Raw genomic sequence first — 21,066 nt, forward strand, 5'->3', positions numbered from 1 at the left:
ATTTTGTTTACTTTTGGGAGAAAAAAAAAGATAACAAAATGTTTGAATTGGGGGGATAAAATCACTATATTCATGTGCATCTCTGTGTGTTAATTGGTAATAATGCATTTTAATTTTATTTATCTATTTACTTTTTGAAAACTCGTTTCAAAGTTCTCTTTTTTAAAAAATAATTTTATTTATTTGTGAGAGAAAAGAAAGATAAAAAACAAAATATTATTATTTTGAAAAAATTATAAAATTAAAAATAAATATGCTCCTCTACTCTATTATGTTCCTCTTTCTCTTTGGTATCAAATTTCAGTTTGACATTGATGATAATGAAGAAAGAGACAAGTGCAGGGTATATGTCTACAGTTTTTTAATTCTCTAATGCGTGAGTGTGTATAGGAATATATAGCTTGAGTCAAGTTTTGGTGTCACACCCTAATAATAGGGGGTGATCAGCACAGAACGTGAACAACATCACATATTCTATAAGCCACAAATTCAAGATTCATTTCATTTAGTTAAAATATACTCAGCTTTACACTGACCTTTTTATACTGTTGATACTAATCATTATAATAATTATTCCAACATTTTGTAAAAATTTTAACAAAACCTCCTCTGTAAATAAGATTTCTCAAATTCTTTATCACAAAAAAAAATTTTCCTTAAACATTATGTCAATCAGGAGCTCAACTCCTTCCAGCCAGTAGACAAAATGTATAATAAATTAAAGACTCTAATTGTAAGTTATGTGGAGCACCTAATTATATATCTCATGACATAATATATAAATTTCATAGTTACATCAATAAAACATATTTATAGAACTAGCGTCCATTCTATTCCGCAAACAACCATTGTTGGTAAGCAAGACGTACCACGTCAATTATGCTATCTGAGACCAAAATAATTTTTCAATGAATAATGTCCCAACAATAAATAATTTAACATGAATAAAAAAGAAAAGTTTGAAATAATCATGTAAGTTAAAGAGACAACAATTTTCATTAAAAAATATATAAATTTCAGAATAGAATAGCTCTATAAAATTTTGAATAAAATCTTAAATCATTGAACTATCATAACAAATGTTAATATCACTTGATTTTAAGAAACCACATAAATGAAATAATACTTGTAAATAAATTTTTAAATAAAATCAATGGAATATAAAATTACCAAATAATCAGATTCATAATTAGAGCGGCTTATCAGAACAATTAACAATCGTGAATACACAGTCTACGAGGATAATTAACCAAACACGGCTTGTGCCACGAAGACAAATGTGGACACACAATCTACAAGGGTCAATAACTAAATGCAGCCGAAGCCACGAAACAAATGTGGACACACAGTCCACGAGAGTAATGCTAACCAAACGCAGCTCAAAGCCACGAAATCAAATGTGAGTATGATGCTCATGAATAACCATCCCTCCATTCCACGTGCGTTGGCCATCGCATGGGGCTAGCACCTCCTATAAGCACTTTGCTAGCTAGGTGAACCATGGCGCACTAAGGGCTAACGGAACTGCCGTTAGCAACCAGTGTTCTGTATAAAGTCCCCTTCAAATCCATTTTTAAACATGCGAGAAGTTCATCATTTTCACAATAAAACTTTCATTTTTAAAGTCAAACTCGTATGAATCATTCTCTGTATCAACCCAATGTTCAATAGCATGAAATCTCATGATCAAAGTCCAAACTTATATTTATTAATTAATTAAAATTTCAAAACTGATAAAGATAATTTCACAAAATAATTAAGTTTAATAAACAAACTATTCAATAACCACATCGTTGTTACTAAAACCATTTTGCACAAAAATGTACTATTGTAGTAAATGAAATCTTTATTGCAAAGTCAGTTGGGATGCTATCCACTTACCTGTAGTACTTTCATAGTTCAAAACTCACTTCTTACAACTCCAATCGAGCTACCCTTCTCACAACCATCCTATAATATTAAATAATAAGATCTTAATGAACTTTACTTTTGAACCAACAAGTCTCTCTTTGTGAGAATTCACTCAACCAGAATTAGTAATAAAACTTTAAGTTTCAATAACAAAATTACACATAAAGGTTTCTTCTTAGGCTTTTTACTAAACATCTAATGTGCAACATTCCAACCCATTTGATAAAATGTGTAACTTTTAATTCTCTTGTCCCAACCATTTTTTTTCAAGCATCTAAGTATGCCTTTTTTAAAGCGATAATATACTTTATAAAATTCTAACTTCAATACTCCCAATAATCTAGAGCTCAAACAAGATATCAATAACTTTCTACATAAACTCCTATGATAAAACCCAATTAAATTTACAATTAACAATGTCAAAGCATTATCATTCATGTCATTAATTTCCTCTATAATACTTTAGCCATACCAATCTATTTACTTGAGATAAAGTTTTCTTTAAATCTTTGCATCAAACACTTTAGGTGCATTATTCCAACCATGGAATTAAAATTTTTGAATCTTCCAGCCTTTATCCAACAATTTATCCATAACCATACTATTCTCAGGAGTTTAACTAGTTACATATGAATTCATAATCAAATTCCTTTAATTTGCAACCTACAAGTTAAATTCATGAATCAATAACACCTAAACTAAACATGCTTTTCACAAGGATTAATGAACTTCTAGAAAAATACAAAATTAAGCAAACTCCTCCTAACAATCATTTTGTCAAGTACCTTTTGTGCCTTCATACTTAAACTCGAATCAACTTCTTTCTCTTTGATTTCATCTTCTCAAAACTTTTTTAACATAAATATACAAATAATTAGCTTCCTAAATTTCATTTCCTCAAATCGATCTTAACTAAAAGAAAGAAAAATAAATAAATAATTTGATAAATTAATAAATTAAATAAATTCTCCCCCTCCACAAATCTCACAGCAAAACAGGGCAAGGAATGTCACAACCACAGCAAAATCATAAGAAGGATTGAAGCATCTCACCTCACTCAACGTGACAAAGCTAAGAAGCAAAATCTCAAGCGGATGAACAGAGCAAGAAGGAAGAAGAATCAGCATACTGAACAAAAAAAGAACTCGAACGATGGCATGTAAATGAGCAGAAGAGATCGGTAGCTTCCACGATCCCGAGAATAGCAACAACATTGTCGGATCTCCAACAACAGCCCAGCGTTTAACATGCTTACCACCTTCGATCAGACAGAATGGAAAAGAAAAGACAAGAGCTCGATGACAAGAAATAGAGGAGAAAATAGCTGCTGTAGATGGGGCGAACGGTAGCAGCGCACACACCACCAGCAATGTTGAAGACGATGAAGGAAGAAGAAGAAGACAGAGACGGCAGAGGTAACCCCCCAGTTCGGCTCTCTCTCTCTCTCTCTCTCTCTCTCTCTCTCTCTTGATGGTTCTTGAATTTGATCCCAAATGGAAGAGAAACATGCTCTGCTCCTTATCTCTTTCTCCCTTAGTTTATTTAATTTAACAGAAGGGCATTTTCATAATTTTGTCTTAAGTTAAAGCTAAAAGGTAAAATTTTCACTCTTGCCTCGTGAAAATTCAAATTTAGACCTATCAATAATGTAATTTGTATAAAGTCCACTAAACCATAATTTCTCCTTGATATATTTGCTCTAAAAATAATAAAAATAAACTTTAAACACCTTTTAATAATTTAATTAATTAATTTTATTTTATTATTAGTATTTATTATTTTTCTTCCCTGGTCATTGCATTTGGAGGGTGGAAATGACGGTGAAACAAATGTGTCTGCATTGGTTACCGCATGCTCCTCAGCGTGGCTCAATCTGGATTTTCCATTTCACTCTGAAATCATCTATACCGTTTGTTTAAATTAATTTTTAAGTATTTTTAATGTTGCATTTATTAATATAAACATTATAAAATTTTATAAAATATGGATTATGCATAACACATCTAAATGGTCAAGTTATAAAATTTACAAAACTTTTTAGTGTTAAATAGGGTCATTCAGTTATATTTGAATTGTTCAAAGTACATTTAGATAGTCAAATTATATAATTATAAAAAATTTTATATTAAATTTGACTATCTAAATTAAAATTATATTAGTCAAATTGATAATGAACAGATTTATTAATTTTTTATATGTTTTTTAAATTTTTTTAAATAAATGCACAATAAAAAAAAAAAAAAATTGAATTTGAATGGATCAGGGCTCATAAAAAATGATGAGTTTCATAGTACTCATTCTTTAATGAGCAAGAAAGACCAATCAGATTAATATTAAATGTTTTTATAGTTTTATATTAATAAACATAATATTAAAAATATTTAAAAGACGATTTCGCATGCCAAACAATATTATATTCCATTTTGTTCAAGAATTTGTTACCATGTGCATCTTCCCTACTCCACTACGTTCCCTTTCCTCCTTAACATCAATTCACAGTATGGCACTGATCGCAATGGAAAAAGAGGAAGGCGCAGAGTATAAAACTTTAAATGCTGAATAAGGAAATTAGCAAAAATATAAAATATTTTTAATTAAATTTTACTTTATAATAAAGTAATTACTTACTTTTAAATTAATCTTATTTTTTTATATTTACCTTTATTAAACACCTATAATAAATATAAAGTCACTATCAATAAGGGCACTTTAAAAAAAATCGATGATTACACCTCAAAAAATTAAAAATGTCTTAATTTTTTAACATCCAACTCTTCAAAAAATATCTTATATTTTTAAACGAAGAGAGTATTATTTTTACAGTACAAAACAACTCCCAAAGTTAATGAAAATGCCGAGAAACAAAACTTGATATTATTATTAAAGTCATATTTTTACTGCTGCAAAAATGGCATTGATCCCCTATTTTTTCCTATCCACCGTACAAAAACAATAGTAACTTTCTCTAGTGATAAGCATATGAGATGAAAGGTGACAAGAAATCAATAATTAGGTACCTCTAGTTATAAAAAGTTGTTAAAAGCTAGTTTGCCTTCTAAACTTTGTTCTAAATTATAATTATTATTATTTTCTAAATTTTCCCTTATTAAATAGTTTATCTTCAATATAAGATAAATTTAATGATTTTTAATTTATTTTGTTATTTTTTGCTGATTTAGTAGGGGTGTTATGAGAAAAAGAATGATAATTTAAAAATTTTACAATATAAGTATTTTGCAATCAACAAAGTGAATCATATTGGGAACTAATGTCCTCTTTATTGATCTTATGATTAAGGAAAAGTCATTTGTGAATTTAAAGAATGTTATTTGTAAATATATTGAATGTCAATCTTGAATGAATATGAATAATCTTAATTTTAAATCAATAATTCAGGGACTTTCTCATATTTTTTGAATATTCAATCACTATAGACTTTTCATAAATTTACAAGTAACTTTTCAAATATTTACAAGTGACGATGTGTATATTCTTAAAACTATAGTGTTCACAATTGACTCTTCCATATATTAGCAAGTAATCTCTCTTAAATTCTCAACTAATTTTTCTTAAATTCATGGGAGATATTTTAATTACAAATAATTGCAAATAAAGATAGTTGTTCTTTTTTGACATCTCAATATTTCAAGATCTTAAATTGTTATCAGTCTTTACCCAGTCCTTAATTATCATTTCCGTAATATATTATTATTAGTATACATTATAGGGTAAAAGGAAAAGCTTATGCAGTTAATATGCTTATTTCCAAGTATGTTGCGGACTTCTTTCCTAAAAATAAGAATAAAGGTGGCTTTACTTTTCAAAAGACTGTCGAAAAATTCACCATAATTGTTAGACAAGATGACAAATATAGTAAAAGAAGTTAAGTCACAAGTCAAAAGCCTACACTGCCTAGGCATAGCTAACCCGACAACTTTTTAAGATAGTGGAGACAGATGTATTAGAATTAGGATATGGCAATATCTTAAAGCAAAAGGAAGAAGATAAAGAGAAAATAGTAAGATTCCATTTAAAAGTATGGTCAAAAGTTCAACAGCAATATTTCACCATCAAAAAGGAAATTTTATCAATCATTTTCTGTGTTATAAAATTTCAAGATGATTTGATAAACCAAAAGTTTTTAATAAAGGTAGATTGTAAAGCAACCAAAGATGTTTTGCGAAAAGATGTTAAAAATTTGATGTCAAAACAAATTTTGCCAAACAGTAAGCTATTTTATCTTGTTTTGATTTCAAAATATAGTTTATAAAAGGAAAAAAAATTCTTTGCCAGAGTTTTTAACAAGAGAATTTCTATAGGGGAAAAGTAAAGATGAGTAAGAAAGATCAAGGAAAAAGTATAGCTATACAGCCAAATACACCCAAAAAGCCAAATTGTCCAATGAGAATAGAAGATTATGTATCAGACAAATCTTCTAGACCACAGACATATGAGTAAATTACATCTAAAGCCACTACTTCAAAAGCCATCACTTCTAAACATCCAAAATTCAACCAATATGTCCCAAAAGAATATATCATGACTGTGTGCACAGTGGAACCCGAATTTAGAAGGACATCCATTATTAAAACTATACAGGCAATATTTTCTCCACATCTTAAAGAGGAAATCTAGAATTCTATTCCAACCAATTTGAGAAAAGATAGAGAATGCTATGAGTATATTCTAGTGGCATCAGTATAGCTGATAAAGAGACAAAAGGAAATCCACACAATCAGATAAAGATACTAAAAGTTCTTATTCCCACCACTTGAGGGTATTCTCCTTTTACAGCAAAAAAATTTTAAAAAAATTATAATGACTAAGTTTATAATTATTATGACTATAATGAAGCTTGGTTTAATGTTTTGTATTATAGAAATTACAATTATTCTTGGTTTTTCTAGCTTGTTTTATAATACAAAACATTGTCTCAATTATGTTTTGTATTATAAAAATCTTCTTCGACTGTTATATTATTTTATAACAAACTTTTGTTATTAACATTATTAACACATTAAAATTTACATATCATGATTTATTGGATAAAAATACATTAAATAATTTATAAAAAATGAGCAAGGTATTGACAACTAACACCAAATGTCATAACAAGGGGGACCCACTAAATCATAGTGAACGGACATTTTGGTATTTAATAACATGGTATTAAATTGTTCCATTTTAATTTTGTTAACAGAAATATTGTTATGATAAGGTGTTTAGGATAGTAGGTATTTCTCAAAAAATAGTTTAAGAATAAAAATATACCTTTACCTTACATTATATAAACATAGTATTAAAGGGATAGAAAATAGAACTAAGTGGATGTGACAGATAATAATGGCTTCAGTCCCTTGAGCATCATCCCATAGTTCGAATCTTGAATGTGTGTATGACAAGCATCTTTTGGGAGATAACAACTTTTTAAATGGTGCTTAAATTTCTTGACTGATTAATCTCATAATTGTCAGCTGTGGAGATAAGTTGATTAAAAAAGGGTTGAAAAATAGGTAAAGATAACTTTAAACAATATTGAGAATGAAAAAACTTGAATAGTCTTCTATCGAAAAATTGATGCTGTTAATTTATGTGAAATTTATTAATTTTGATGTCAGTTAGTAATCAACAAGTTCAGAGCACCAAATTTAATTTTTCCACATGGTATTTTATTTCTTAATATATATAGTATAATTGTTGTCTACAAGTATAATTTAAGGAGAATCACATATAAGTCCCATAAAATAAAATAAAATTAATTGTTTACAAGTCTTATTCACTTAAAAATATTAAAGTTTAGCACATGAATAGAGATCATATTTGACTTGTAAATGGATTAAAGAAATAATTAATTTTTATTTAGAATTTGATTATAATTCTCCCTATAATTTGATTAAAGAAATAATATGCGACAGAAATGAACACATATCCTTTCTGTAGTTTTCCAATCTCGTCATTCAATTTTATGAGCTACCCTGTGAGACATTAGTAAAGTTGAGAATAAAAGATGAGCCTAAAACACACACACTGAGAATAAAGGATAGGCCTAAAGGATAGGCCTAAAACAAACACGCACACACTGAGAATAAACACATACACACACACTACATTTGAAAGGTCTAATATTTTATTTTTAGATGAAGAGAATTTAAATTTATATTGATAAAAATTTTAATCTTCATCTTAAATTTAAAATTTTAAATCTTTGTCAAATTTTATATTAAATTTTATGTAAGATTTTAATTTATTTTATATTAAATTTTAAAATATTCTATTTGAATTAAAATGTTTGATTTTTTTTCAAGAAAGAGGGCTTAAGGGCCTACTTTTGAGCCCTATAAATATGGGTCGAGCCTCAAAATTAGATCAAATTTTAGGTAATCGAATTTTAGGGCTTGATCCCTTGAGGGCCAAGCCTATAAGGGCTAGACTTTTAAGAGTCGGGCTCACCTTGATTCTCACCTCTAAACATTAGCCTACTATTTACTTTTTCATGCTTGTCTACTATTTATTTATTATTCATTCATAGGCTATAAAAAGAAATTCCTTTGCATAACCGAGGTTTTAAATAGAGAAGTGACTGCAGAGAAGTTGTGCATCAAGGCAGGCACTAAACTCTCCCCTCTCAAGTTTCTCTTATGTTTTCTTTTTCACATGTCACTCTGTTGTCTTTTTCACCAGGCTTTACAAAGCCTTTTTTTTTTTGTTATTGTAGTTTTTTTATTTCCTTTTATATATTAAAAAAAATCATTAGTACAAAAGCTCAATAATTTCAGAGGGTGTGAAAGTGAAAGGGAACATAGTAATCTCAGTTTTACACAATTCAAAATAATAATTCATAGAATCGTGCTAACTACCTTATGTATAGCAAATAGGAAAATAAGTTTTTTCTTTATAATATAGCTCAATTAGTCCTTTTATTATGTTTATTTATATATTTCATTTAATATTTTTCTTAACTTTTTCCATTTATTTTACCATATGTGATGCCAATCGAAGAAGCAGAAAATTTGGATAATTTTATAATGGAATTTATGAACCTCCTTGAAGAACTAGAAAATAAAGACGATAAATATGTCCTTGACATTGTTAGTTTCCTTGAGAAATTTATTCCAAATGATTCAGAACAATTGGTTAAGATTGTGAGAACAGAGACAAATTTTTATGAATACACTTAATTTGAAACTATCACTTAATGCACAAGATGAAATTTCCCCCATGATAAAGGGGAATAAATATGTTTATAAAGGCAGAGCTTCTATATTAGTGTATGATAGGCGTGGGCATCAACATAAGTTGACCTTCAAATTCAATGGTAATTCTTACATCATTATAGCTGAGTTTAATTGTTACAGTAGGCTATTTCAAACGGCCTATACAAATGATTGTGAGCTTGAACTTTGGTTTTTCAGGCAGCATCATCCGCGATTGAAAAACCTTACTGCAATCGTGATATGTGGCTTGCCTAACTACTAGAGGTTGACCCTCTTGCTCATGTGCTTGTAAGGATGCGGTGACTACTCTCAATTCAAAAAAATGCTTCTTTTGATTTTACATTTTGGTGAGCTAGGGTGAGTACATTTTTCTTTGTTTTTTTTTTCATTGACGTTTTTGTATTCTATTTTGTTCTTTTGCTTTTTTTTTTTCTTTTTGGACTTTAATGTTTGCATTATAATTGTGTTTCTAGTGAAAAGTCTTGGCGCTTCGGTAATAACTGCTTCTTGGTTTATTTGTTTCCTTTATTTATCTCCTTTGACATTGATATGAATACTAAAACTACATTGCCGAGCCCTCAGCATTAGAGTTTTGGATCATTTTTAAATTAATGTTTGAAAATTATTGTTATTTTGCCTTGCATAGCAAAAAAAAAAAAAAGAGGAAGGATATTGACTAAAAAAGATACACACCAATTTAAAAAAAACATGTTTTTTGTCATTAATTTTATATTTATAAATTAGATTTACTGTATCTAAAATTTTTAAAGGGAAGATTTTGACAAATGTATTTGAAATCTTATATTTTTTATACCATTAAAATATAAGTTTCCTTTATTTCTTGTTTTTTAGTAATTGAGAAAACATCCTGGCAAAAAAAAAAACAAATAAAGAAAACATTTTTACCTGTTTCTAATCACTATTTAAATTTTAGAAGGAGTTTTTTTTTAGAACTAACCATATGTTAAACTCTTCCGTTCAAAAATATAAATTATTTTTAACTGAATTTCACCCCTCAATAAAATAGTTACCTACTTTTAAACTAATCCTATTTTTTCATATTTACCTCTATTAAACACCATACAATAAATATAAAGTCACTATCAATAGGGATATTTTTGAAAAAAAATACAATGATTACACCTCAAAAAACTAAAAATACCTTATATTTTTAAACATCCAACTCCTCAAAAAATACCTTATATTTTTGAACAAAGGGAGTAATCATTTTTTTTAATGTTTGTTCTTTATTCATTATTTTTTTTAATTCTTGGTATTTTTATGTCCTTTTCATTTCAAACATTAGAACTGTGGTCGCATTTTATTTATACAGAAAGAGTTTATAAAACTATTTGCTCACCTTTATAATAACGTCCAAGTGATACAGCCACTTCTATTGTTCTCAATTTTTTTGAATAAATGTAAAAGAACTATATGTCTCATTTATGAAATAAATGAAACAAGATTTAAAAAAAAAAAAAAAGTAGCAGAGGATAACTAGTGATGCGAGTAATGGTGACATTGTTAGGTTGTTACGTTCCTCGTAGGTTACAGCTTTTATCACCCAAAAACAATGAAATTATGAATTGCTTTTGAGGAACTGTTGGACAACATAAATTAAAGAAGTTGCATTGGAGAAAATAAATAAACGCTTGTAGATAATATATAGATTATTTTAGTTCAATTGGTAAGGGATTGTGCTATTTTAATTAGTAATCTCAAATTTAAGTTTTGGATATGCAGTAATTTAAATACTAGTTAAGAGAGCTTTGCTGTCAATATGGTCCTACTTGGCTTGGCCTTTGAATGATTAGTAATTGTATAAAAAATATGTAGATCATTTAAGGATGAGAAATTCACAACTTTAACAACCCAACAAGTTTTTATGAATCCAGGTCCTCTCAAAAGATTTTCTCTCCATGTCCTTGGGCAGCACAACATCCGGGCCATTCAATCCATCTTGTGTCTTCATGCAGGAAAGCATAGAGAAAATCTTATGAGAAGATCTGGTTCCAGATTTTAGGTAGAGCCTTTTGTGATGACAAAGGAACGTAATTATGCTACAACTACGAACTACAGAGGCAATTGCAACAGATCGAGAAAACTCTTAATTACGAATGGAAATAAAAATAGTAGAGGTTATTATATTGTTTTTTTAGTTAATTCTTTTATTTTAATAAAAAGAAGCATCCACAAAGATAAAACTAACTAAATATCCTCCGTGGATTTCTGCCTAGACCAATCCTGTTGCATAATACAAGCAAGTTCAGGAAATGGTTGGAAAAAGCCATGAAATCCAGATGGTGCTGAAAGTGCATGTTTTGCAATCAAATCAGCCGCTTTGTTCTAATCACGCCTAACATGCCGGACCTTAATCACCCACTGTCGATGCATCAGTTGTTGGGCCATCGTCATCTTGATGATCCATTGGCAACTCCTCAGCAAGAAGCAAGTCAATAACTTCGGTCACATCCAATTCCAGAATTACCGAGGTACTTAAAACCAAACCGGTTATTAAACTGGTCAAGGTACTTGATCATAGGTTTGTGGTTCAACTGGAGTTAAATTAAGGGTCAAACTGATTATAATTAAAATAATATAATTTAAATAAAAAGACACTAATTATAAAAGCACTCAACCAAACCAAATCCAAAATTAATTTCTAATACAAAATACCAATACAACAATAATTATAGAAATACGACCATTCAAAAATCTAACAATAATAAAATATAATATTTTAAATATTTATCCCTACATTTACAACCCTTCAATCATTAAAATGTTTGAAACTAATATTCACCAACACCAAAATCATCACTAACTTCATTCAAATCTTTAGGTATTGAGACATTAGGAGTTGAATGAGAAAAACTAGAACCACTAGCAACATCATCAAGCAAATATGGGGGCTTTGGAACATTCATATATTCATCACCTACAACAAACAAGAATTAATACTAATGAATGTGTAAAAAAAAAAAAAGCATGGAGCTATAATGTTATATACTTATATTAGACTTGATAGTAGATTTAAACCTTCATAATCCCTCTCAAAAACTGATGGAGTAACTGTGGTTTCATTATGAATGGGATTTTCAAGACTTGCAACAACAATTGATTCATAATTAATGGGATCATAACTTTTATTTTTCCTCAATTGACTCCTTTAAAAAAAAGTAATAAAATATGACAAACAATAATAAAATTCATATTCAATTATAAAACTATAAAAGCATTCAGAACTCCAATTCTTACATATGCTTCAATCTTGTAAAAACCAAATCATTCAATCTTTAATATTGTAATCTATTTCTTCTTTTGATATGGATGCATTCAAATTGTTGGAAATTGTGCCCTAAGTAACATCCTAAATTTCTAATCCTGCATTAATGATTAATTAGTGGTTGAGCTAGTGATTTAATGTAGGATTAGGGTTTTGTATAGTGAAGTAATATTTTGGCCTATTGGAATGCTATATGAATAGATATGAGAAGAAGAGTGGAATCCCGAAGCAGAGCGTGTGAGGATAGTGAGGATTTCCCTCACTGTGCCACGCATCGTGGCGAGAGATAGATGCACCGCGGTGCATGGTGCAGAACTTTGTTTAATAGGATGTGTCTAGCTCGTGAAAACAAAAAGGGAGAATGTGAGGGAGAGTTCTGGAGTGGAGAATAGAAGGGGGCTGTGCTAGGGCAAGAAAAATCGAGAGCAAGGACAACATTTTTGACCTGTTACTTAACGGTTAAGTCTCGTACTTCCTTAACCTTTGATTCCACCCTATTTTCTCTAAGTTTTGACTAGTGAGAAATTGAATTTGGGAGTTTTAAGGAGTTGATTTCTTACTTTATAGTAATAGAAAGGTTCTTTGAAACTAAACTGATACTTTGTGACTAATTTGAGTCGGAACTATAAAACTTTAAAACTATAGGCAATATTTGCCCTAATCTAGAGAGAGAAAGTAGTGAGAAAAATTTGGTTAAAAGATTAAAGTTTGAAATAAGGGGTAATCAGTGGTAATGTGCGTAATCAAGTGTGAGTTGTGGAAATAATAGTGATTAGGTATTTAATTGCGATAATTGACACTTTTTATCAATAGTGAAATTTGACTTTGAATGTCAATTTTGTGTAGATTCTAGTATGTGATGAGTAGATAAGCAGAAAGAGATTTGAGTAAGGAAGCTATATAGGTAAACCTTTCTATCAGACAGAAGGGTTGAGGTAACCATATAGTTTATTATGTTTATTAACTATCATAACTGTGTAGAATTAAAATACAAAAATAAAAAATTATGGTTTTATGAGTTTTATCATGATTTGGTATTGAAAGTGGTTTTAGCATGAACATTATTTTGTGAAATGAAATCTGAAAGGTTATTGATTTCAATTGATATATCTATATATATGATATGATATCATATACTGTGGAAATGTGAATGAGTAGTGAAAATTATGAAAGAAAATGATCATAGGGGGTGGAAGTTCACCTAGGATATGTGTGGATGTGTGTGTGTAGAGAAATGAGTGAAAAATCCATATGATCAGGCTAACACCATGGGACATTTGATGCAACATTATACGGGCCGTTACTATGGGTAATCCAGTATAGCATATCATGAGATTGTTACCATAGGACATCCAGGCAGTCTGACAACTCCCTCAACGATGCCTCTATCACAAGTGTGTGAATAGAGAAATCATAGACAGTAGGTGGGTTAGATTACCTTTGGTTGGGTGTTTTGAGCATTGAAAGTGTGCTCGGGTCAACAAGTGGTTAATTCAAAAAAGCCTATGGTATCATGTTGAGGAGTATTGGAGGTTTGGTGGCTAGATGATCATGCTAGTGTGTATTTGTGTGGAATTCTTTTGAAATGATGATATTTTTCATACTTTAATGTGTGTGTGTGTGTGTGTGATATTACCTTAGTTTTGTTACTTTGACATGGTTATTTATGGTAATAAGTATTTGATGAACTATAGTGGTTACTAAGATTTTTATATCACCCGTGGTTATTCACATGTTTTAGGTTTTAATGCTAGTGGGTTAAAGGGGAAGGACATGAGCTAAATTGAGACCTCTCACTAAGCCTTTATAAGGTTTTTGGTGTAATGAATTTGTTGGTATTAATTATGAATATATATAAGTTGCCTTAGGATTCAAGTACATGTGCATAAGTTATATTTATGGTATGTTTGATGATGTTGAGCTCCCTAGCCCTTTTATATGTGTAAATGGTGAAATCACTGGATGGGCTAATGGATGAATGTATAGGTGTGTGAATATGAGATGTGTGAAGAGTATGAGTAATGATTTGGCCTTGTATAAGATTAAGAAATGAAAATGAGATTTTGGCTCAAAAGTGTGAAATAGGTGGTTTACAAGGCAAATATATATGTGTGTCTTATATTGTGCACATGTATGGTCAATCAGGTGTGTATTGTCCATTTGGATGTGGTCAAGACAAAAAGAGTAGCTAATGATGTTTGGTTTCAAATTGAGACACTTAAGTAGCAAGATTTTGGCAGAAAATGGTCAAAATACACTTGGGTGTTCAATTTTTGATAGAAATATCGGATTGAGATGAAACTAGTGTCATTAGTTAGATTTCAAAATAAACTTCGTGTGGACGCTTGAACCATCCCAATCAGACATCAGATGTGAAAATAGAGCATATCTAAAGTTTGTCTCAAAAAGCTCAGGTGTGTGCGCCGTAGCGCATGTGGCCATATGTCATAGCGAATAGCACAGAACGAATAGCTGTGGTCTCTGTACCACATGCCATGATGCATGTGGCATGAGCCACAGCACACGGTACCAAATTTCACTTTGTTTTCTTGATATGCACATGTTTTTCTTGTGAGTTTATAGATGCTTTTGCTGTGCAATAATTTATAACGAATATATCACTATATGATTTTGGAAATATTTTATTTTGGGATCCCAAGGTTTTTTGAAGCTTTAAAGTGAATGATTTTGAATTGATTAGGATTAATTGTACTGGAGCACATGGTAATGTTAGTGGGGGCATTACATTAAAGTTGGTATCAATTTCTCATATTTCGAGATCTGGTCTTTTTCTGATTGTTTGTTGCATTCATCCTAACTTTTGGCAACTTATATATTCTTCATTACACATATTCTTTCCCTTTTTCTTAACCTTCATTTACTTTTGTCCTTAGGAGGGGAGAAAATGAGAAGAAGAGGTACTCGAGCTTCATGTAGCACTCAAGTGTCTAAGCATCCAGTTGAGGATGAGCCTGTGCTAGACGTTCAACCGAATGTGTCCCAACAAGCTGGTAAAGGAGATGGATTGTTAGAAGAGCTGAGGGATATAATGACTGAAATTAGACAGATAGTGTGAGATCACAATGTCTTACTAAGGGAAACAGATCAAGCAAAGGAAAGAAAAGATCAAGAGAGGCTAGTACCAGAAGAAGCTCATAGCAGACCCGAGCCGCCTTAAGCTTCGAGTAGTAGATAGACTGTGATAGTTGCTATAGATCCATCTATTGACCGAGTTTGGAAGACATATGTGAGGTTTAGTCCACCTATCTTTGATGCAGCATGAGAGAAAGAGAAGCCAAGCAGTGGATTGAGTGCCTCAAGACATTATTCAAGACGGTGACTTGTACTTTAGAGCAAAAGGTGACTTTAGCCATGGTCCAGCTGGTCGAAGCAGTTAAAAGATGGTGGGGTTCAGTAAGACCATCTGGTGGCGTGAGGTACTCTTAGGAATGAGTTTAAGAGGGTGTTTTTCGACTATTATTTCTTGGCATCCTTTTGTACTGAGAAGGAGGAAGAGTTCCATGCGTTTAGACAAGGAGATTTGGGTGAACAGGAATTCATCAATAGGTTTAATGACCTATCATCCTATTCTACATATCTGTAGAATTACAATGACTCAAAATGAAAGGTAGAGTGGTTCATAGAAAAGATGCATTCAAAGTATAGGTAGTAGATTGCTCTATTCGATATCATCACTTATAAGGACATGTACCATAAGGTGAGAATAGCTGTGAAGAGAGGCAGGGAAGAAAAGGGATAATATAGGAAGATATACAACTTCTCTATGTTTATCGGGTAGTGTATCGAAGAAGCCCGTTTATAGCTCAAGTAGTTCTAGAGCTTCTGGAAAGAGGAGTTTTGCTAGAGGTTCTCAAACTCGATTAGTTCAGAGAGCATTAGTATAGAGGAATATTGGAGTCAGAATTGGACCTTCACAACCTTCAAGTAAGCTTTGAACACACCAGCTCTTACCTTTAGCATTGGAAGGTCACCTCAGTACAGTATTTGCAGCAAGTTTCATGTGAGGAGATATTGGTCCTGTTTCAAGTATAGGAAGTTGGGCCATATTGCCAAGTATTATCCCGAAGGTGGAATTGAGATGACAAAGCAACGATCGATGATTCTGAGATAAGTATTTGCTATGACGCAGGAAGAGGCCAGGGCATCTCTAAACCTAATTAAAGCTATAATTTCTGTCTGCGGTAATAGAATAGAAGCTTTGTTTAACTCTGGAGCTACACATCCTACGGATTCCTATATAATGATCATTAAACTTTGACCTCATCAAAAGTAACCTTTGACCGAGTAATTATAAAGGCTATGATTGAATTTAATGATATTCGTGTAGAGGAATATAAGTGGTCAAGATAAAATTTGTCCCTCATAAAGGCTATGATCATAAACGACTTTTCCATTGTTATGTCAGTCCGCTTAGAGATCGAGAAAGTAATGGTCGAGTAAAGGAGAATGACAATTTCATATCTCATACTTGACCAAAATATCACGGGACAAATGGAAAATAATACGATTATATGATAGGTGGTATTAGATCATCGATTCCTATGTGAATTAGATAGTTACAATGTTTTGCTAAAGGCCACTTGTGACTTTTGAGCTAAAAGCTTAATTAGTCTATTGCCAACTTCATGTGAGCCTACAGGGTTGTACACAAAAATAGCCCAACTCGAGCTATAATGTCCAAGTTTATTGATTTTTGAGTGTGTTTAAATTTAATGAATGTAACGCTTTTCTAGAGTGAATGAATTATATACATACATATATATATTTGAATATTTATTTAATAAATATATATATTTATATATATGAAATATAAAATATAAAATTTGATTATATATATTTTATATATATATATATCTCTCTCTCTGGTGTGTGTGTGTGATATATATATATATATATTTGAAATATATATACATATATGTGTATTTTTGTGTATACATACATATATATAATATAATTTGTATATATGATATATTATATTATATTATATTATATTATATTATATTATATTAGTTTTAAGTTTAATTTTACATGATAGATTAAATTTAATAACCAACATGATATGAGAGAATATCATATCAGTTATATAATTTGAATTTATGAGATAAATTTAAATTAGATATGATATTATAGATTTTATTTATGAGATAAATGTAATCTAACTTTTCTGTTGTCTCTTCAAGTGGTAGGCAAAAACCGTAATCTATATGTTATATAGAAAAGGGGACATGCAAAATAATAAGCAATATTAAGAAAAGTCTCCTGATGACAAAAACCTCTGTGAGCCTTAAAAATTCCCTATAAAATAAAAGGACATCTAAATTGATAGATGGATAGAGATTAGATATAGAGAGCTCTAGCATGCTGTTCATGTTGGGAAGCTATTCCTGTAGATATCCGTAGAGGAAGCAAACCTATGTTATCAGCTCATGAGATCTAAATTCTTGAAGAGAATGTTGTGATGTTTGGAAAAATAAAAGATAACTCTTTTATCCACCTTGACTGAAATGAGTTCATTCGGTCCACATTAGGATATGAATTTAAAATTTTTAATCTTCCTTTACGTCTCCTATCCAACAGTAGTACTAGAGCCGGGTCACATTTTCATTTAAGTTGGGTTATGGCTGATTACATTCTAGTATTTTCATGCGATGAATTCCTTAGATGAACGTGCTATGAAATTTTTGATATTTATATGTGATATTTTCAAAATCCATATATGTTTTTCATATGATGTTTTCAATATATATATATGTATATGTATAAACTCATTTCATATATCTGAATTTATATGAATATAAATATATTAATGTGATTAATATGCGTTCATATGATGTGCGTTCTCAATGTCATTATTGTTCGTCTGCATTGTCATATGTTATTAGCTGGATTCTCAATATGATTGATGAATCTAAAGGGTTTGAGGCAACAACTCATTCAAAAAAAATAAGCTTTTTAAAAGCTCTAGGGGGCGCTGCCCCTTAACCCCACCTACTAATTGACTAGTAGGACTGTTGTGGTTAACTATTCATAGTGCTACCTAATTCATAATTTGTAACTTTTCATATTATATGAATTGTTTATTTGCTATATTTTATTTGACTTGAAGTTGTTTGGATATGGTGACACACATGTCTCTAATTTTACAATGGTTGTAATTTTGAAATGCAGCCTGCATGTTGTGCCTCTCTCTATAAACTCTAGATGTACATTCTCTTCTCATTTTAATCCCATCACATATATAAATGAGGTTTTTTAATGTAATTTATTTTCTTAAAGAGGTCCTCTCATTAGCTTTAAAAGGATATAGATTAAGTGAGCCATATTATGTCACATTTTAATTATGCTTTTGATTAGATCATACTATGCATAATTTTGTATGAGATACAATTACATTTTATTTTATGTGATTTCTAAATTAATAAATCAAACCTTCTAATCATAATCTTAAGTTATAATGCTGTCAATTAATGAAAATTTGTCAAAACCTATATCACTCAAATGTAGGTTCCACCAAAGTGGATACATTTGGGTTATCTTGATGAGACAAGCGTGAGTAATGATGTTGCTCACATAGATTCATTATTGTTTGACTTAATTGAGATTATCAAAATGGTTTTGGATCTTAAGGCATTAGATGGGATTAAACATGCCGAATCATATGATGATTGAATCCCATAAAAATCTAAGAGTTATATGTGATGTAATTGATAAATGAGTTACCTACCTACATAACTTAGTTTTAAGCGTCCTACTAAAGCAGACTTAAATTTAAGTAAAATATGGGTCTTAGTCCACAAATCAATTTTAAAGATTGTTAGTTTCAATGGGAGATATAAAATTAATTTTATGTATTTTATTATTGTAGAATCATGTCGACTAGTAATATTGTTACACTATCATTGCGATCGATCCTTAAAAAGAACAAACTCAATGAGACGAACTTTCTTGACTAGCTTAGGAACTTGAGAATTGTTCTCAAGCAAGAAAGAAAGGCTTATGTCCTGGATGAACCCATTCTTGAAAAGCCTGTGGCCAACGCTCCAAAAGCTTAAAGGGATGCTTATGCAAAGCACATCAATGACTCAATGGATGTAGGATGCCTAATGCTAACTACCATGGTTCCAAAACTTCAAAGAGATTTAGAACACATGGAGGCTTATGAGATGATTGTATATCTTAAAGAAATGTTCCAACAATAGGTAAGGCAAGAGATATATGAGACCATAAAGGCCTTACATTCTTGCAAGATGGCTAAGGGTGTATCAGTTAGCACTTATGTCTTAAAGATGAAGAGCTATATTGATCACCTTGAGAGGCTTGGATTTCCCCTAAGCTAGGAGTTACTTATAGGTTTGATCTTGAACTCACTCCTAAAAAGTTATGACTAGTTTGACATGAACTATAAAATGAACAACATGGAGAAATCCATTTTTGAACTATATAGGATGTTTAAAACTACTAAGCAAAACATTAAAAAAAAAGCCCAACACTATTTTGATAGTTTGAAAAGAAAAGCAAAGGCAAGGGCAAGAGAAAGAGTAAAGACTCAGATGCTAAGACCAGAGAATCCAACAAGCCTGAAACCAAGCCTGAAACCAAGAAGGCAAAACCTCTAAAGTAAGGAGTTTATTTCTTTTGAAATGAATCTAGTCATTGGAAGAGAAACTGAAAGCTTTACTTGGAAGATCTAAAAAAGAAGAAGGATAGCAAGGATACTCCTTCAAGTATTTATGTTATAGATATTCACATTTGTACTTCTTTTACATGAGTATTAGATACTGCATGTGGTTCTCACATTTGTACAAATTTGCAGGGTCTTAGAGACAGTAGAAAGCTGATGAAGGGCAAAGTGGACCTACAAGTTGTAAATAGAGCACGAGTTACTGCTTTAGCCGTAGGGTGATTATAAAGGCTATGATTGAGTTTAGTAACATACATGTAGAGGAATATGAGTGGTCAAGATAGAATTTATCCCTCATAAAGGCTATAATCATAAATGGTTTTTCCATTGTTATGTCAATCCACTCTAAGATCGAGAAAGTAATGGTCAAGTAAAGGAGAATGATAATTTTATGTCTCACACTTGACCAAAATATCACGCAACAAAAGGGATATGATATGGTTATATGATAGGTTGTATCAGATCATCGATTTTCATATGAATTAGGTAATTATAATGTCTTGCTAGAAGTTACTTGTGACTTTTGAGCTAAAAGCTTAATTAGCCTATTGCCAACTTCACGTGGGCCTATAGGGTCGAACACAAGAACAGCCTAACTCAAACTATAATGTCCAAATTCATTGAATCTAGAGTGTATCTAGATTCAATGAATGTAACACTTTTCTAATGTGAATGAATTATATATATATATATATTTGAATATTTATTTGATAAATATATATAAATATTTATAAGATATATTATATTATATTATATTATGTTATTTTTAAATTTAATAACTAATATGATATGAGAGAATATCATATCAGTTATATAATTTAAATTTGTGAGATAAATTCAAATTAGATATAATATTATAGATTTTATTTATATGATAAATTTAATCTAATTTTTCTATTGACTCTTCAAGCGGTAGGCAAAAATCTTAATCTATATATTATATAGATAAGGGG

The 21,066-nt window shown here is 30.5% G+C and overlaps 1 long non-coding RNA gene across 1 annotated transcript; it reads right to left on the reverse strand.

Moving 5' to 3' along the window:
* Positions 1–1,202: 1,202 nt before the first annotated feature.
* LOC129292519 (uncharacterized) lies at positions 1,203–3,381 on the reverse strand. Its single transcript, XR_008588896.1, has 3 exons — positions 2,964–3,381; positions 1,882–1,950; positions 1,203–1,559 (listed from the first exon to the last, which is right to left on the reverse strand). It is a non-coding gene; the product is annotated as an uncharacterized LOC129292519 (long non-coding RNA).
* Positions 3,382–21,066: the final 17,685 nt, after the last annotated feature.

Source organism: Prosopis cineraria, unplaced genomic scaffold (assembly GCF_029017545.1).
Source record: "Prosopis cineraria cultivar Desert tree isolate PC_DT_omini unplaced genomic scaffold, ASM2901754v1 PC14, whole genome shotgun sequence".
In the NCBI taxonomy this organism is placed as follows: domain Eukaryota; kingdom Viridiplantae; phylum Streptophyta; class Magnoliopsida; order Fabales; family Fabaceae; genus Prosopis; species Prosopis cineraria.